At 45.5% G+C, this 18,883-nt stretch overlaps 1 long non-coding RNA gene and 1 pseudogene across 1 annotated transcript; both read right to left on the reverse strand.

The window, feature by feature from the left end:
* Window positions 1–4,740: 4,740 nt before the first annotated feature.
* LOC136991570 (C-type lectin domain family 4 member D-like) lies at window positions 4,741–6,608 on the reverse strand (annotated as a pseudogene).
* Window positions 6,609–8,475: 1,867 nt separating this feature from the next.
* LOC136991141 (uncharacterized) lies at window positions 8,476–10,439 on the reverse strand. Its single transcript, XR_010883176.1, has 3 exons — window positions 10,257–10,439; window positions 9,321–9,415; window positions 8,476–8,845 (listed from the first exon to the last, which is right to left on the reverse strand). It is a non-coding gene; the product is annotated as an uncharacterized lncRNA (long non-coding RNA).
* Between the last annotated feature and the right edge of the window lie 8,444 nt (window positions 10,440–18,883).

The following is an 18,883-nucleotide window of genomic DNA, read 5'->3' on the forward strand; positions in this document are numbered from 1 at the left end:
GTATTGATGGCTCAATGTAAAAGGATTTAAGAAGGCACAGACTGGATGTTCCTTCTTCATGAGCTCATTAACTCCATACATTCCCTTGCATCCTACCAAGTCAGTATACTGGAGAGCAGCAAAAGGAGTTTTTGTCATGAGTTGCATGACCAAAGGAAAGGAAATTCGGACTGGACATGAGAAACAAATTCTTCCACCTGAGAGCAGAGCAGCACTGGAACAGGTGCCCAGAGGGGCTGTGGAATATCCATTATTGAGACTGTCCAGCTCAACAGGAAAAGGACCTAAGCAACCTCATCTATCATTGTTAGTCTTGCTGTTAGCAGGAGGTTGGGCTAGACATCTCCTGATGTGCCATCCCACTTAAAGTACTCTATGATTCATCAGAGGTACCAAATAGTAGCCCAGCTTCATAATGCACTCTTACAGTAGAGCAGCTGTAGCTAAGAAAGCATCATATCCAGCAACTACCTTCTAAAGTGGCTGCATTGCTTTGGCACAGTGCTTCCCGACCCGCAGGATTCCTCTGCCAAAGTCCACTTAGGCCTTCATGGCTACTTTGAGATCTGTGACAGAGCATCAGTCAGCTGCATTATCAAGAGATCCCTTTCTAGAAGAAATAGAGTGCTTAATTCATACACTTCTTCCACAGTAGTCTGATGCTGTGCTTCTTCTGGTACTGGTTCTTTGGCTGGTACTTGCTGGGTACCATACAACTGCCTTTAGAATCTGAGCTCAGGATCAAGTCTGCGAAATCAAGAGCTTCGGATTCTTCCTCTTTACCTGCTAGGGCAGATCTTAACTAAGAATTAATTCTTTTCTCTGTTCCTCTCCAACCCTTTCACACCTGAGTTGCCCTGTTTGGAGAGCAGCTGTCTCATTCTGAACTAGTCAGTGTGGAGCAGTCCAGGCAGTGTGTAGGATCAGAGTGCAGAGGCAGGGCAGAATTCAAACCTGAAGTGACTCAGCTGTATAGGAGACCCTTACAATGTAAGACTTCAGGGTCTCACTTCATGCAGTTAGTTTATTGATCATTCAATTGATTTATTAGTTTCTTAGTAGTGTATTGCTAAATCAATAGTCTCTTGAATATAGTCTTTTGAATCAATAATGTCTGAAGCTTGCAGTGTAAGTGGGAGAGTCAGCTCCCGAGATAACACTTGCAGAAACTGAAAACAAACATGTTTGCAGCTATGAAAGGGTTAACTATTGACCTTCTGATTGACCTGTTCTGATCAGCATCTCAGGACTGCCTTTCTCACAGTTTCTTTTATTCTCCTGTAAAATGTTTGGCAGACTTTTATTCCCCTGTATGCCTTCCTCCCAGCAGATTAGGGCATGATAATTGGCTTCCCTGGCAAAGAGTGCTCAGGTAGTTTTGACTTCTCCTCCACATCTTTTTGCTTTCTCCTCAACATTCTCACCATATGGTTCCCCCCTCTCCCCTCACAGCTCAGACCTTATTGTGTGGTGCTGATACTGCTTTTTATATTTAATGAAAGTGATCTGTGAGAAGAATGGGGATTATATTTCCTGTACATTAAAAAAAAGAAAGAGAAAAATAGTTATTTTTGACAGAGATTTTTTTTTTAATGATCCAGGGTGCACCACAGCACACAGAAACTTGTATCATCACAGAAAGAACAGCTAACCACACCACAGGGATAGTAATGAGATGCCAAAGTGGGAATTTCTTCAGATGATATCCCAACCAGAGTTACAATGCCCCTGCAAGAGGCTGCAAGTGCATAAACAATACACTGTCCCACAACACACTGCTGCCTTGGGCATCTCCTGTCTCCACTGTCTTCCTGTGCAATGCAAACACTGGGGCTTAAAGATTTTACTAGAATAGTCCATCCACCACATAACAGATGAGCCATTCAAGGTAGGGAATGTATACAAATTTTCCTTGCAGCAGAAATCCTCGGTAATTCCCAGCTAGTCTGGCCAGCCCAGAGTGGTGGTAACATTCATATTAGCTCATCCAATACTAGATAAAAGAAATAATAAGTGAGAAGGAGGAGGGGGAAATCCCTGCTTCATGTAAAAAAGATCAGAGATTCTTGGAGGAAATTCTCATGGAAAAGTGATTAAAAAAGAGACAGTGGCTGTTGTAAAAAAAGCATACATTTTGCTTCATTTCATCACTTGGCTTAGCAAGGATCATCATTTATTGCAGACAGTCATGTGTATCCTGTAAAGAGGAATCAGCTGTCATAATTAAACATAATGACAGCAGCAGGCACAGTGGACAGCTGTAATTAACAAGCCTGACCGTAAGAATCATGAACACTGACCGCTTTATATATCCCCTAACCAATCAATGTCAGTACTAATTGCTGTGATCTCCCAGAGGACTTGGTGTCACTCCCCTGAGCAAGAGGGAAGAAAAGTAAGGCAGCACATTGGATCACAGTGTTCACCAAGGCAATAGAGAATTTTTTTAAGCAGGTGGATACAGTATTACTGCAACAGATCCTGCACCACCATTCCTCTCCAATGTGATCCTACAAGCCAGATGATAGTACCTGCATTGGTCAGACCACAGTAGTTTTTGCTTCTCTCTCTCCCTAATGATGCCAGGCATTTTCTTCCTGTCTCTTGCTGAGGATCCCATCTGTGAGCACTGTGCTTGCCGGCAGCAGCAAGGAAACTGACCTCACTTTCTCCCTAGGTTGCTGTCTAAGTAGGCGGGGCATAACCAGCAGGGCACACCACCAACTCTTCCACAATATTCCCACTAGGAAACCTCTAAAAGATTGGCAGAGTGAGAGTGCTCCTTTAAACCTTGTCTGAAGGACTCCTGGAGAAGGGTAAGATTGAGGGAGTAGGGAGACCTGGCTGTGCTTTTTCTCTGCAGGAAGGAGCACATATGCAGAGGAATGAGGTGTATTCCCAGGCTGTCCTTCCAGTGTGGGCTTTCTGACTGGTTTCCAGCTAATGAGAGCATCTCTCAAAGACTGGACATCACAGGGTTTGAACCAGAGGAAAATCAGAAGCCAGTTTAGGTTTGAACCACTGCTGAAATTTTTGCTGCAATCAGACTGCATCTCAGCTGCAGGTTATGTATATCACTATGGTTCTTTCCCTATCCTCAAACCTGAGTTTCTTTCCAAAGGAAACAAGAATGTGTCAGGGAGTAGTGCAGTCAGCAGAGTCAACCAAGACACTGCAGAGGTGGACGGAGGTGCCTCCCTGTGAGCTGGAGGAACTGCAAGAGGACTATCTCTGGGAGGAGGAAGCCTCCGCTGTCCTGTGATGAACAGCTCCCCTTCGGGAAGGATCTGTTCCAGCTGCTCCTGGTGAAGGCACTCCTGCTGCTGCAGCTGCGGTTCCCACAGTCCCTGCTGTCAGTCCTAGTGGAAAAGGTTTTGCTCCAGCAGCGATGTCCCTCGCTGGGACAGGGCCTCCTTCTCCCACTGAAATCATCCCACACCCTCTGCTCTTCAGTCAGGTGGGCCTGGGCTCACCAAAGCAAGCAGACCTCTTGTTGCTAATTCTATACTAGGGGCTCCTGTGGATGGGGCCCTTGGTCAGAGAAAATCCGGTGGAGAAACAAGCTCCACACCATACTCTGGTGGACCTGAAGCACCCTGAGGTCACAGGAAAATGGTGGCTAGGAAGATGCTGTTCCATCTAAGGTAACACCCCCAGCCTGTGTAGGCCATGGCGCATAAGCACACTATCTGTCTAAGCTAGAGGGGAGAGAGCTGACAGGGCGTAGTTAAGGACTAGGCCTAATCATGGAAAGTGCTGTAGTCCCTCTCCCTGCCTCTGCACCCCTTGCCTAGCCAGCACCCCAGAGCCATCCCTCAGGATGCTATGCCCTAGCTCTTCTTCTTGGGACTGAATGACACAAGACCCACATTAGCCATTCTTCCCCTGCTGCCTCTGAGACTGGAAAAGCTCTGATGAAGTGCTAGAACTTGTCACACAGACAGGTCTCCTCCTCTTCAGTTCTCTTCCAGGCTGGCAGGGAGCTCAGGCTGGCTGCTGACAACGTGGAAGAGCTATTTTGGCTGCTCTGGCAACCCTTGACCTGTTGAACAAATAACGGAAGGTTGTGGACCATGGCAGAGTAATGATTATTGTCTGTTGTCTGGAGCAGGGCCTGCTGAGGCCAACACCGCTTCTACTTTGATGGTGGCATCATTGGAGTTAAAGGCTTAGAAGATTGGCAGTCTAGCATCACAGAAGTCCCAAAACGGCAGACCATGAATGCCAGGGGGTCTTCTGTAAGAGGACACATCCTCTAGCTGAAGCTGCTTGTCACTCTCCTTTCTGTCCTGCCAAGTGGGAACCAGTATCCTTTCCTAGGGAAAAGCAGGCTTCATTTTCTCCACTTCCAAGTTTCAGGGGCTTTCAGCCCCTGTAGGAGATATCCACTTACATATATACTGCCCGTTAAGCAGCATTTGCTCACATCTTTCTAGCACCAATGGTGGCAGCCATATTGTTATGCACAGGATGTGAGTTGGCTGGGGCTGGGACTGGTCACTCAGAAGACAGCCTCAAGGAAAGAACAGGATCAACATTTACTGGTTTATTTTTTTTTTATCAACACAGAACATGCTGAAGGTTGCCAGTTATCCACAAGGAGCAAAGTCTGAAATGAAGGAAGGAGGAAGCCTTAGAGATAGGACATGAATAAGCAATTCCCTTTAGGAGGACTCTCCATTGAATGCTCTTCTTTCAAACTCTGCTCCAGTGATTTGTAGGACCAGTCTCCATCCACGAAGCAGAGAGAGGGCCTTTTCTGCATCATTTAGACAACAATTAGACAGAGTCAAAGAAAGTACTGAAGACTCGGTGCACTGTGTCTGAAGGAGGAGGGTGGGAAGGGGCCCAATAGATCCTTGACATCAGCCTGAGGGCTTCTGTCCAGGGCTGGTCTTCAGCTTGGAAAAAAATTTAGGAGGAGAGGTAGGGAACTGAGGTTCTTCAGAGCTGGAATCCCATGACAGTGCAAGACAAGACATTTGTGAGGGTTCAGTCCAGCCTTTCCATCAGCTCCTCATAAGCTGCCCCATCACAAGGGTGCTCCTCCAGGTCCCTCATCCAGAGTGGAGTTTCTTTCCTCAGACATATTTGGCTGCCAGTTCACAAATTCTAAAGCAAATTGTGAAGCAAAGGATGTTGTTCCAGTTACTGTAAGTGTTGGAGTCTGTATTTCCCTTCACATGAATTGCAACACATTTTTCTGCAAAGAGTAAATTGGGTTCCCCAGGTTTCCAGAACCTGTAAACAAAAGTTTCTCTATTGGCAATGCATTGTCATGAGTGAAAGCAGGGGACAGAGTCAACTAGAACAGTTCTGGAAAAGAAAGGGAACATTCCTGTGACAGAGATCAGGAACTTTGGTTAAGGCAAAGGAGAAGACTGGACATGCCCCCTGACTCAGCTGGGGACAGAGACCACTTTCTGACACATGGACAAAAGGGTGTAAATTTTAACACCTTCCTTTCCCCTACAGGTTACTCATGTTGCTGTTGCATTATATGGAGTCTGATCCACCTAGTGCCATTGCCCTTTTCCATAAGCAGTCAAGCCTATGTAGTATTTTGTTTCATATCCACTAGCAAATAATCTTTTCACCAAGCTGAAGAGGAAGTCCTGGATAAAATGCAGTGTCCTTGAGGTGCAAGATTGGTTGGGGGGGAGGCAAGAATCCCTGTGGGATGGGGCTGGTAGCAGAGGGGAGCCAGGGTTGAATGGACCCAGAGAAGACATTCCCTGCTCTACTGCAGGAGCAAGGAGGGGCTCTGGAGTCCCTTTCAGGACCTGGCACTGGCGTCCCAGGGCTGCTGTGTTGCCTCTCTCAGCCCTGCACTTACCTGCTCTGCTTCTGTATTGATCACCACCAGGTGGGAGCCCATCCCAGTGCAGTTCTCACTCTCACCCGAGGACATCTCATCAGCTAACACGTAGCAGCAGCTTTTTTGAAACAGTCTCCAGCCCATTGGGCAGCATGTCCAGCCTTCCTCTGTGGGGGGAAAACAAGCCCATTTTTGAACAAGATGTGCTATCTTTCATCTCAGTGAGCTCAGTGTGAAGCACACTTCCTTCCTTGTTGCCCTCCATTACTCCTGTCTTTCACTGAACCCTCCTTCTATACCTCCCTCCTCCTCATCTCTCTTTAGAGTTTCTCTCTCTCATGTACACAACTCTATTTTTGCTCTATTGCCCTGCCCCTTTTATGCAATAGCGTATAGTCAGAGTTACTCAAAGGAGTGACAGTCTAGCTCAGTGTTTGCACAGACAGAGCCACAGAGAAATTGTTTCCACAGGAGAAGGGGGACCTTGAAGCTCTGGGACAGCGTGAGCTTGGTCTTTCTTAGAGACACCAGAGATGGGAGCAATGATTTGTGCTTGACTTGATCCAGACAGTTTAACATGGATTATGCTAGTAGGGTAGCACTCTTCAGTTCTGCTGTTTATGGAAGAACCACTGAAGGAAAGGACAGACCATGGTCTGTCTTGACTTTCACTCCCCCTGATCCTGGGAAAAGGGTTTTTCTCCCAGTCCAGTCACTCCCCACTTCCCTCTTCTGTTGCTTCCCTTGTTCCCTATGGTCCCTGTGAGGCCAGGCACTGTACCACACCCATTACCTACCCCACCTTGTATCTCCCCCCACCTCATCCTTCTTCCACAGGAAGACAGAAAGGAAGACTCTGTGATTACCTGCAATTCCAGGACTGGCTCTCCCTCGTCAGTTCATTGTTTCTGCCACAGTATTACTCTTCCCTACCAAGAGTTCATGTTACAGATATGGATATGAATACAGCCTTCTTCTTGTACAGAAGACTGCATCAGGGCAGCTCTCACGCTAGTAGGGAGTGTTCACAGTCTCTGATCTGGTGTGCAGAAAAAGCCAAATGTTGGATGTTCCCCACAACACGTGGGAATGGGGGAGTTTTCATTATCTCTCTGCCAAGACATTTCAGAAGAGGCTCATTGCAACACAGAACCTTATAGAGGCAAAGGAAAACAGCTGAAATGTAGTATCACTCCACCTCAAACAACCTCCTTTTGCACTTAATTCAGGTAATCTTTCAGGACATACTGTTGGCTTTGCCTCCATTGTGTTTATTCTCCCCAGTGAGTGTGTGTGTGAAAATGCCTACTCTGTTGGAATTTGCTAGCAAAGGGCTAAACCCACGGTATTTGACAGAGACCTGCAAAAGATGGTCAGATTACCACAGGAAATGATGTCCGTGACTCAGTCTTGGCAAGTCCCTATGCTAAGCCTGAAACCAGTAACCCAGACCACAATGGGGAACTTGCCAACATTGTTTTTAACTAATCGCTCAGGAAAAAGGATGGAGCTTTGACTAGAGAGGAGAGGTTGCAAGCGATGTGTCATACTGGAGGTAGAGGTCAGAAGGGATCACTAGACCATGTCAGAATCCCTGTGCACTACAGATCATGAAGCTTTACTCCTGCTGCATGAGGCACAGCCACACATATTGATTCTAGCGCTGCTCAAGGTGACTTGATGCAAAACCCTGAAGGATGAAGTATCACTAAGGATATCCCTAAGAATAAAGAATCCTGACTGGATCTCATTGTACTCTGAACTGACTGGTGGGGGTATGCATCCATTGCTCTTCCACTTTCCATGAGCTACATTTTTTTCCCTGTCAAGATGCATACAAGCACACACTGAGGCAGGAATGGGATAGCAAACATAACCACAGCATATCGATAGAAGACTCAAAAGAGCAGGGCGTAAAGCTGGTTACAAATGAGGACGAGCATAAAGTGTGTGTAGAAAATATCTTTTGAGTGTTTTTATTGTGCACAACAGGTTGCAGACAGGGTCAGACCACCCAACAGCTTTGTTGCACTGGAAAGATAGTCCATAGATATGCTAGCTGTTATTGTCCTAGAAGGTACAAGCTACTAGATGGCACTAGCTACTAGATTCACAATACAGTAACAGATTCTCAGATGGCATTTTAAGAAGTTCCCAGCCTTTATGCTGGAGGACAGAGCTTGACAACAGAGCTGAAATGCACCACAGATGCTCATAAATGAGACTACTTGATATTTGTTATTGGTCTAAAATATAATTGATTTTGTGCATATAGGAGGGAAGGTAACTTCAGTTGATTAATATGGAGATTGTGGAAGGTGTGAAACTGTCACAGGGAAAACCTGCTCAGTTCACATGGTTTAAATCTAATCAGGATCAAAGCAGTTTATTGATATATTAATGACATGTCATTAACTGGCAAAGAGTTACCTATATATTCAGGATCACTGTCAGCAATACAATGGATAAACCACAAGACTAGACACAAAATATTAATAAACACTTTCAAATTTCTAAATATGTTTCTGTAACTAATCACCAAAAGTTCTAATCCCCACACATACACACACACACATTCACATGGTTAATTGCACAACCCCTCCCCCTCCCAGCCCCTCCTCCCCACAGGAAGTGTGAGTTACAAGAACATATCCCTTTTCTCAGAGTGTGTGTTCCCCTAATTATATGCACTTCTTGTTAGAGATGCAGGTGCTTTAACTTTGTGTATACCCACATCACTCCCTACAGTCTGCCAATCAATGGGCCAGTGAGAATGCACAAGGTCACATACACACCAAAGTTGTTGCACCCCTTGCTGTTAGTCCCCTACCCACCACATCCAACAGGGAGGATGTATCGTCAGTTCTAGACAGAGGTTGCAGAGTTGCAGGGCAACTTCTGGCACTGTCAGACCAGGTTCTGACTGCTGCTTTGTTCCCACTTATTTCTCTTCTCTCAGTTAAAATATTTCTTGCTTCTTTTATACATTTTTTCAGACGGACTCTTCTTTGTTTCAGAAATCTTTTGCTGGGAGAAACATAGAGACACTTTTTATAGTGGGCAGAAATATCTTAATAGTCTCTTCTAGACAGGCAAATTTCAATCATGTTACTTTTCATCTTATTCACTGTGAATACAGGGTTTATTCCCTTCATTTTGACAGCAACAATATAGATATTTGTCACTTTTGACCACTGCCTTTTCTAGGAGAATGGAAGAGGGCACATAGGAAGTGTGAAACTAACATGAAATGGCCACAGCTTGGAGCAAGTAAAAATCAGAGGTACGTCCATTACAGCCGTCTAGGGGATTTTTTTTTTTCAGGACCGAAGTGTGAGAATATAGTTTGAGGAATGTAGAAAGAGGATTAGAATAGCAGAAACTTGGGGAGGAATTGCTTGTGGTTTGCATCTCAGTAAGGCTGAGACAAACTTCAAAGAAATGAGAATGGGAGCAAGGGAGGTTCTTCTGACTGTAATGAGAAACAAATGAAAATGTTCACCATCAGGTTAGTTGCAACAGTGGAAGCAGGAAACTGCAGACTCGCTGTTCTTCTAGGAGGAATATAAAGTCCAGTGCTTCTCCATGCTTCTGGACCTTGGGAAAAAAAAAAGGCATTATCAGGATAGAAACATGTAAATCATATGTTAGTCTTCAAGTTATAGATCAACAGTTTCTATTCTAATTCCTTTCTTTTCTGAAACTTTCACCTTTGGAGCTGAATCTTTCCACATTTGATCAACAGCTAATGCTGAACTTTTTTTGAAATGTTTCAATTTATACTGATTTATGGGGGAATTAAGAAAATGCACTGAAATCTCAAACTAAACTAACAAAGGCCTGCCCCACCCTCGCCTCACTTAGTTCAGCTGGAGGAATTTTCTATCAAAGTGACCTTCCTGCTAAAACTCATAAACAAAACAAAAAAACCCAAAACCACACAAGTGATGCTTGTTTCAGAAAAGAATGCAAGACAATGTCCAAAAGTAACTTATTATTTTAAATGCCTTAGAAACACCCCATAACAGTTCGGGCTGTGTTTTTTCTTTTCAGAGAAGCTCACCTCAAGCAAGACAAAACACAACCCCCATGTAATGAAATCTTTGACAGAAAGCAGCAGTGGTGCTTCACATCAACTAAGAAGTTAAATACCGTCTTCTAGAAGCATTTGTGGACCATGTGCCTGGACTATTCCCTATTACATAACCAAAAATTCATCCATCAGCTGACCAAAACTGCACTCATCAAATGACCAGTATGCCAGCATTCATCATAGTACAGAGGCACTTCTGGTTACATAGTGGACATGGGATGCCAGAAAAAAGGCGGGGGGGGAGGGAGAGAGCAAAGAGCAGATCAAATAGATTAGACTGGTCAACCTGATTCCAGGCCACAGTTTGGGTGCTGTTGAAGAAAGACATAGAAAAATATCTCCTACCTTCATTTCTTCCATCAGTCTGAACAGCTACAGTTAGAGACGTGGTCATTTCTGGAAGATTTGGTTGGGAGCAGATACTTGTTTTTGCATGTCAGGGAAGTTGTTGTAGAGTTCTGTGGCTATATTGATTTAAACTATTTCCTCACAGCTGCCTTTGATTGAGCTGTCAGCACAAACATCAGGAATCCCCTGGGAAAGTACAAGTTCAATCATCTCCTTCCAAACAGATCAGATAGGTAGGGAGTTACATCTAAAACAGATGCATGACCTCTCAAGACCTCTCAAGACAATTACTAGTGAGTCCTGAGCTGTTAAATTAGTACAAGGCATATGGCCTGCAGCTAGCAATGGCAGCAGCATATTTGCTGGACTACAAATAAGATCAAGCCCCTGCCAGAATATCATTTTTGGAGGTCTGAAGAATTAGACAGATCCTTTCTCAGAGTTGTGGGCTTAGGTGCACATGTTCTGTGTAAGCAGTGCACTCTCATTGCCTCCTGTCCATTTTCCTGATCAGTACAACAGGATACTATGTGTGCTTGAGGATTTCTGTTTCTGATCAGTGTGTCTCCTCTGGGGCTATACTGATGTAGCAGGTTCCACATATCTCTACCTGTCCAGAGAAGAGAATTAACTCACAGGGTAAAGTTGCATTAACAGAATATTTCAGGATCCAATCCTGCACTGAGTTGCACCTTCTTACCCAAGCTGACCTAGTGATACTCTGGGTGCATTCCTGTATCAGTAAGGGGATAGAGCAGAGACCTAGAGATATGTCCCATTGTCAGAAGAAATAGGGAGTTTTTGCCATATCAGCTGGAATGTCGAGCAAGCTGGCTCAGGGGAGTAGTGGTCTACAGTGGCCAATAAGCTGCAACCCACTCAAGCATCTAGAAAACTTGGGTATATAAAATTGCTTGTTTGCATTACCATGGGCAGTTCTCACAAAGTGCTCATATCCTGCTACACAAGGGATACGTACTCCGTAACACACTATAGTAGTTTGAGGGCAAGCTTTTCACAGTTAGGGTGCTTCTTCAAATCTATCCCAGACTGGAGTGACTGGAAACTCTAACCACTTAATATTTGCTTCCTATAACATCAATGAAGTGAATAGCTGATCTAATCCATTTCCCAGGGAGCAGAGAACCTGTCAGCAAAATAGCCATCATGTATGGTTTTCTGTTGCCAGTTTCAGAGGAATGTCCTCAGTGCACCAATAGGCCTTAATTGGCCCGACCAACCTCACCAGAGGCCTTCACACACACACCCTGCCCATGGGGTCAGGAGCTCCATTTAAGCTCAAGCCTGGGCCTTCAGTCCCTGCCTGGGCTATGTTGTAGGTATGACTGTCTCTAGGCTGTTGAGCATTGATGACAACTTCTTGACACAGGTGGTGAAGGAGCCAACGAGGAGAGGTGTGCTGCTGCACCTCGTACTAACAAACAGAGAAGGACTGGCCGAAGATGCGAAGGTCGGGGGCAGCCTTGGGGGCAGTGACCACGAGATGGTGGAGTTCAGGATGCTGCGAGGAGGAGGCAGGGCAATAAGCAGGATCGCAACCCTGGACTTCAGCAGAGCAAACTTTGGCCTCTTCAGGGACCTACTTGGAGGAATCCCATGGGTTAGGGCCCTAGAAGGAGCGGGGGGTGCCCAAGAGAGCTGGTTACTTTCAAGCATCACTTCCTGCAAGCTCAAGATCGGAGCATCGCTATGAGTAAGGAGGCAGGAGGCCTGCATGGCTGAGCAAGGAGCTCCTGGCAAAATTCAGCCAGAAGAAGGAAGTAGAGAGAATGTGGAAAGGGGGACAGGCCACTTGGGAGGACTATAGGCACGTTGTCAGCGTCTGCAGGGATGTGACGAGGAAGGCCAGGGCCCATTTGGAATTAAATCTGGCAAGGGATGTCAAGGACAAGAAGAAGGGCTTCTTCGCATACATCAGGAGCAAAAGGAAGACTAGGGAAAATGTGGGCCTGCTGCTGAATGGGGTGGCTGCCCTGGTGAGAGAAGGCAGAGTTACTGAATGCCGCCTTTGCGTCAGTCTTTCCTGCTCAGGCCAGCCCTCAGGACTTGCAGACGCTGGAGGCAAGAGAGAAAGTCTGGAGAAAGGAAGCCTTCCCGTTGGTTGAGGAGGATGGGGTTAGAGATCATTTAGTGAAACCTGACACCCACAAATCCATGGGCCCCGCTGGGATGCACCCACGAGTGCTGAGGGAGCTGGCGGATGTTATTGCTAGGCCACTCTCCATCATCTTTGCAAGGTCCTGGAGAACAGGAGAGGTGCCTGAAGACTGGAAGAAAGCCAGTGTCACCCCACTCTTCAAAAAGGGCAAGAGGACCCAGGAAACTACAGGCCAGTCAGGCTCACCTCCATCCCTCGAAAGGTGATGGAGCAGCTCATCCTGGAGGCCATCTCCATGCATGTGGAGGAAAAGAAGGTGATCAGGAGCAGTCAGCATGGCTTCACCAAGGCGAAATGATGCTTAATCAACCTGATAGCCTTCTGTGATGGAATGACTGGCTGGGTTGATGAGGGGAGAGCAGTGGATGTTGTCTACCTTGACTTCAGGAAGGCTTTTGACACTGTATCCCGTAACATCCTCATAGGTAAGCTCAGGAAGTGTGGGTTAGATGAGTGGCCGGTAAGGTGGCTTGAGAACTGGCTGGCTGGCAGAGCTCAGAGGGTTGTGATCAGTGGTGCAGAGTCTAGTTGGAGGCCCGTAGCTAGCGGTGTCCCCCAGGGGTCAGTCCTGGGTCCAGTCTTGTTCAACTTCTTCATCAATGACCTGGATGAAGGAACAGAGTGCCTCCTCGGCAAGTTTGCTGACGATACAAAACTGGGAGGAGTGTGCACCAGAGGGCTGTGCTGCCATTCAGAGAGACCTGGACAGGCTGGAGAGGTGGGCGGAGAGGAACCTCATGAAGTTCAACAAAGGCAATTGCAGGGTCCTGCACCGAGGGGGGGAATAAGGCCCTGCAGCAGGACAGGCTGGGGCTGACCTGCTGGAAAGCAGCTCTGCAGAGAAGGTCCTGGGAGTGCTGCTGGACACCAAGTTAAGCATGAGGCAGCAAGGTGCCCTTGTGGCCAAGAAGGCCAATGGTATCCTGGGGTGCATCAGGAAGAGTGTTGCCAGCAGGTGGAGGGAGGTGAGCCTCCCCCTCTACTCAGCCCTGCTGAGGCCACATCTGGAGTACTGCGTCCAGTTCTGGGCTCCCCAGTACAAGAGGGATGTGGCACTACTGGAGCAAGTCCAGTGAAGGGCTACAAAGATGATTTTAGGGGACTGGAGCATCTCTCTTATGAGGAAAGGCTGAGAGAGCTGGGCCTGTTTAGCCTGGAGAAGAGAAGGTTGAGAGGAGATCTTATTAACATGTACAAGTATCTGAAGGGAGGGTGTCAAGAGGATGGAGCCAGACTCTTTTCAGTGGTGCCCAGCGACAGGACGCGAGGCAGCGGGCACAAACTGAAACACAGACAGTTCCATCTGAACATGAGGAGAAACTTTTTCACTGTGAGGGTGACAGAGCACTGGAAGAGGTTGCCCGGAGAGGTTGTGGAGTCTCCTTCTCTGGAGATACTCAAAACCTGCCTGGACACGATCCTGTGCAACGTGCTCTAGGTGACCCTGCTTGAGCAGGGGTGTTGGACTAGATGATCTCCAGAGGTCCCTTCCAACCTCAAACATTCTGTGATTCTGTGACTCTGGCCCTTTGTCCTGGATAGCCCTTGGATCTTTGTTGTAGGAGCTTGTCTCCTGGATGGACCCTTCAGGCATACATTGTAGCTTGTCTCCAGTCCTGTCTTTGGCACCATCTCCTTTTGCTCCTGACTGGACTTCCTGGATGAACCCTGGACCTGTTTCATCACTTTCCTTACCTGGGACTGTTGATGGACTGTGTTACCCACACCCTGCTCTGCCCATTGTGTTCAGATCCTGTGGGACTGTGCCCCATCAGTGAGGGCACTGCCTGTGCTGGGCTCACCCTCAACTCCAAGCTCACTGTCCCTTAGAGAGCAGCTGGCCCTTGCTGCTCCCTGACACTGAAAAATCAAAGCCTGATAGTGCTGCAGAGCCTCCCTGGCCATCTCGCTGTGAGGGAAAGTCTCTTGTGCACACAATTTTGGGACACATGACAAAAGGAATGTAGTCAAACACAGTTCATTCAAAGTACAGGGTCCAGGACGTAATCTCAGAAAACATGGATTCTCATCCTGATCTGGTTGTGGCTAAATCATTTGCTTCTACACCTCTATTTCCTTTGCTTATTTAAACTGTAACTTGGCAGGGGCAGGTACTATTTCTTTCTTTGTGTTTGTACAACATCCAGCACAACAAGGCCCTCACTTTCACAGGACCCTTTGATGGTCTAAAAATAATAGTGAACATTTGTCAATTCCTAGGCTGAACCTCTTTGATGATTAAGTAAATGTTTTTGCTTTCTAGACTACTCTGTCTGGTGGCTTTGGTGAACACTGGAATATTTATTACTATTTTTTTTTGAAGGTCAAGGTAACCTTCTTTTGATTTCCAGTGTACAACTCATGCCCTGCATGAAATGTCAAACTAAAGAAAATATGAATCACATCAAACCAGATCTGTTAATTCCTCACTGAGATCATCCACTAAGGATATTTCCTCTGTGTGTTTGTTCTAGTCAAACTACAGAGGCTGCTGAGCCTTGTAGTTTTAAAAGTAGGAAAAGGCAAAAACAGGCCACTGAGGGCAGAGTAGTTTTACACTTACATGCATTCTTTAATGTGAGTTTGACCAGAATAAGCCTTACCTCAATAATATGAACAGACTTGGGATAAACAGTGTCTTTGGCACTGAAGCTGGACAGACTCTATAGCTATCCATAATAGAATGAAATATGATTAAAGATAAGGGGCATGGTAAAGACCATAAATACCAGAGGTGGTTTACTCTGGAGCAATCTGGGGACTCTTAACTCCCTTCCCCACCCCCAGTGCTGCCTGTCAGATAAGTGCACTCTTGCTCACATGCAAACCATGAGGGTGGAAAACTCTACCCACACACACTGTGGCTGTTTCTGGACTTAGATTTACAGGCAAAACTGGGTGCCTCAGTGGAGAGGAACCAGCAGGAGGATGCTTCAGCTGGAATTTGCTGACATGCAAAATGATCTGTTGCCAGCAGGCATCATCTCTTTTATGTTATATAGGTGACATTGCCCCCTACTACAGGGGTCAGGCATTTCCTCTCAGACCACAGAGGTTTGGCAGGTGCCTGACTTACCCATGTCCCATTCCACAGTCCAATGACAGCCATGACCCTCTCCTCTGAAGCTGTTGGTATTTGGCACATCCTTGAACCTCTCCTCTGTGTGAGCATTCTGGGTAATCACAAAGCACAGCTAAAAGTATGCATCTCCATTGACACAGGTGTCTAAGTTTCTTTGTCTCTTCTGCAATGTTATTATAAATGAAGTTGTTCTATTGCACTTCCACACTGCTCTTCCACTGAACAGTTTAACCCATCATGGAGCTTATGGCCCTGTTACTTGTTTTTGATACACTGGAGAATTACAGCAAGCTCTGTTTCAAAAAAAATTGGTTGGGTGCGTAGAAAATTGCTACTCCAATGGGTAACATAAGATTAAGCCCTTGGCTACACTTTGCATTTCTGTGGGATAATTATTTCCTCTGTTTTGCAGGCACATATGTATGTTTATTTGAAACCATGTAACATTCAAATACATTATTTAATCCTACACTGGATATAGGTTCGCTTCTGGACTGATTTAATCCTCAGAGTTAGGAGCTGGATCCCAGTTTCGATGTTGTATGTCACATGCATAGCTTTTATGTTCTGCAGAAGCAGCAGCAGCTTCCAGCTGATTCAGTGTCTGACCTTGTATTTACCTGTTTGAGAAATGGCAGTAGGCCACACATCCCAGCTCTGTTTTGGCTTTCAGGTACATTTTTAACCATGCCATGAGCTGGACCACACTAAACTGTGCCTGAGTTTATTTGTAGCCAAGCAGGTGAGGCCACATCCCTAACTAGTACCAAACACTGTGCCTCTGCCAAGCTCTATTGGTGAATATCTAACACTGCTTTGCTATATATTTTCATCATCCTTTCTGTTTATCTTTGGGCTTTCCACTGTTTACAGGTCATCTCAACCACATGTCAGCTTCCTATTTGAAAGCTGGAACATAGCCATGGTCTGTCTACATCAGTGCACACATCAATTCTACATCAAAGCTCACAGACACGCATGCCATGCTCCTGATTACGGATCATTGGGTGGCCAAAATTTGTGTTTCAGTTTCATCATGCGTAGAGGTTCTTGACTTCACTTGATTTAGGGAAGAAAAATGATGTATCCAGTCCCACATGAATGCTGTCCAGCGAAATTCACAAACAGATCAACACCCAAAGTGACTCCCAAAGAAAAAGATCACAGTGATCAATGTAGTGAGCTGAAGGTCCATGATACTGAAAGTTCAGATGCCAATGTCCCTAAGGACTCAGAAGAAGAAATAGTTCCAAAGGCCCAAGTAGCTGACCTATATGATGCCTCATGAAGGAACTGCACCGTGGGAGAAACCCAAACTGATGTCTACCAACTTTTTACCTCCTGGGCTGTTACTCCACCACCTCCTTTCACCACAAATAGCAGCCATGCTGGACTAAAGACAAGGCTTCCTGCTTGTATGCATTTGTGCTCTCAGCCAGCCACTAATATTTGCATATTTTCCCTTACCAAGTGCCTTTCAGTATTATTAATTACCAGGTGTTCTTCCTACTCTATCCAGACACACAATCTAAATTATTGGCAATCCAGGAATTAATCCAGTGTCACAAGCAGTGAAGAAATTTTTTTACTGTAGAGGCAAATGCAGAATAAAACTGCTACTGAATCATTTATGCAGTTCAGACCCTCACTAATGTTTCCTGCTTTTAACCCATTTCAAGGTAGATCCATAATAGAAGGTAGAGAAATATTGCATACAAGAAAAATAATATCAGATACTTAAGAATTCAATTTATTTAATCTATTACTGAAAAGACATCTCATCTAAGTAGTGTTTTGGGATTAGTCTCATAAAATCTGCAGATTTTAAGCAATATGAACTATCAAAGGGTATGTCACTCAACCCGTACTGTAGTGTTCCTTCTTCAAAAAAGAAAAGGCGGCCATTACTACAATTAATTCCCTTTATACCACTGCAGAATTTTGTTTATTTTGGACAGCATTTTGCTCAGATGCTCACTATTATGAAAGGCAACTTAAACTTAAAATAATTCTATAATTTTGTATGATTACAGGGTAAGGCAGAACAGCCTTAGAACAGCCCTCAGAATAGCCCAAATGTGTAGTCCCCTGCAGCTATTCTGTGTCCCAAAAGAGCTTCATTTAGGGAATACTGTCCCATTCAAGCTTCAGTTCACTCACATCACTTGAGCTCTCCCACAGTTCTATACAACTGTCCAAACTTTCTCCATGGGCGACAGGTTTCTCTTCTTCCTCATGTAGCCTTCGGCTATGAAGTATTAAATCACTCAGCAAGTCTAAAATCCCACTCCCACAGAGCTCCCTGGACCTCTAATACCCCATTGCTCTACTATGGAGATCAAACTTCAGCTCAGCTTTGACAGTAATGAACCCATATTGCATGTTTTCTGTGGAGGGTCATGACAGGGTTAAACTGGTGGAAAGTTTCAAGCAGCAAGCAACAGGAACCTCAGACAAATGTACCCAAGGACACTGGTGCAGCTGGGAATGATACATCCTGAGAAAGTATAGATAAACTAGCAGAAGCCAGTGGGAACCAAGGTTAAGGGCAAGACAGCTTTTCTAAACAAGTAGCAAGGTACAAGGCATGACCGCTGCGTGTGTGATCAGTGTAATGATTGGCTACCTGTGACATAATCTGCATGATGATTGGCCTAGCAAAGTGTGTCTGTGAAACCACTGAAGCAGCTAACTTTTTAAATATGCTCAGAAATAACAATAAATGTCTCAGGACGCAAACCCTCCTGAGTCCGTGCCATTCATCCGCCACAGTTTTCAATTGTCACTTTCAGTCCTTCATCCTCTCCAGCCATCATTCCCCATTCTCATGTACACTCAGCTTTTCATGTACATGTTTTCATGTACATGTTTTTCTTATGTACATTCAGCTATTGGCATTGTTATACTGCGCACTATGCAGGATTAAGAATGGGAAGAGTATTCAAATCCCTAAGACAAGTGCACATAGCACCAAACACCTCAGAGTAGTAGTCAAAAAATTATGTATGTCACTGCCACACAGCAAAGTTCACTTCCTTTCACACTAAGGTGATGATTCATCTCACCTACCTTACCTATTTCATCTCAAAATCAGCCATCTCAATCTGAGCTGCTCACCCAAGGCTCCTTTTCAGATCCACTGGAGAGGAAAAGGCACCTGCAAAGAGCAATTCATGTGTCGTCTTAGGAGGAGATGAACTGCCCCCTGCAGGCACCTCCTTCTCTGCGTTGGCCCCAAAGGAAGCCTTGGGTTGAGCAGCTCAGATTGAGATGTCTGACTTTTGGAGGCTTAAATTAGGGCAGATTAATCCTATTTTACCTGTTTGAATTTGTGGATTACTTCCCACAGTTGCTGCTGGAGAG

The sequence above is a fragment of the Apteryx mantelli genome, chromosome 1 (genome assembly GCF_036417845.1).
Source record: "Apteryx mantelli isolate bAptMan1 chromosome 1, bAptMan1.hap1, whole genome shotgun sequence".
Classification (NCBI taxonomy): domain Eukaryota; kingdom Metazoa; phylum Chordata; class Aves; order Apterygiformes; family Apterygidae; genus Apteryx; species Apteryx mantelli.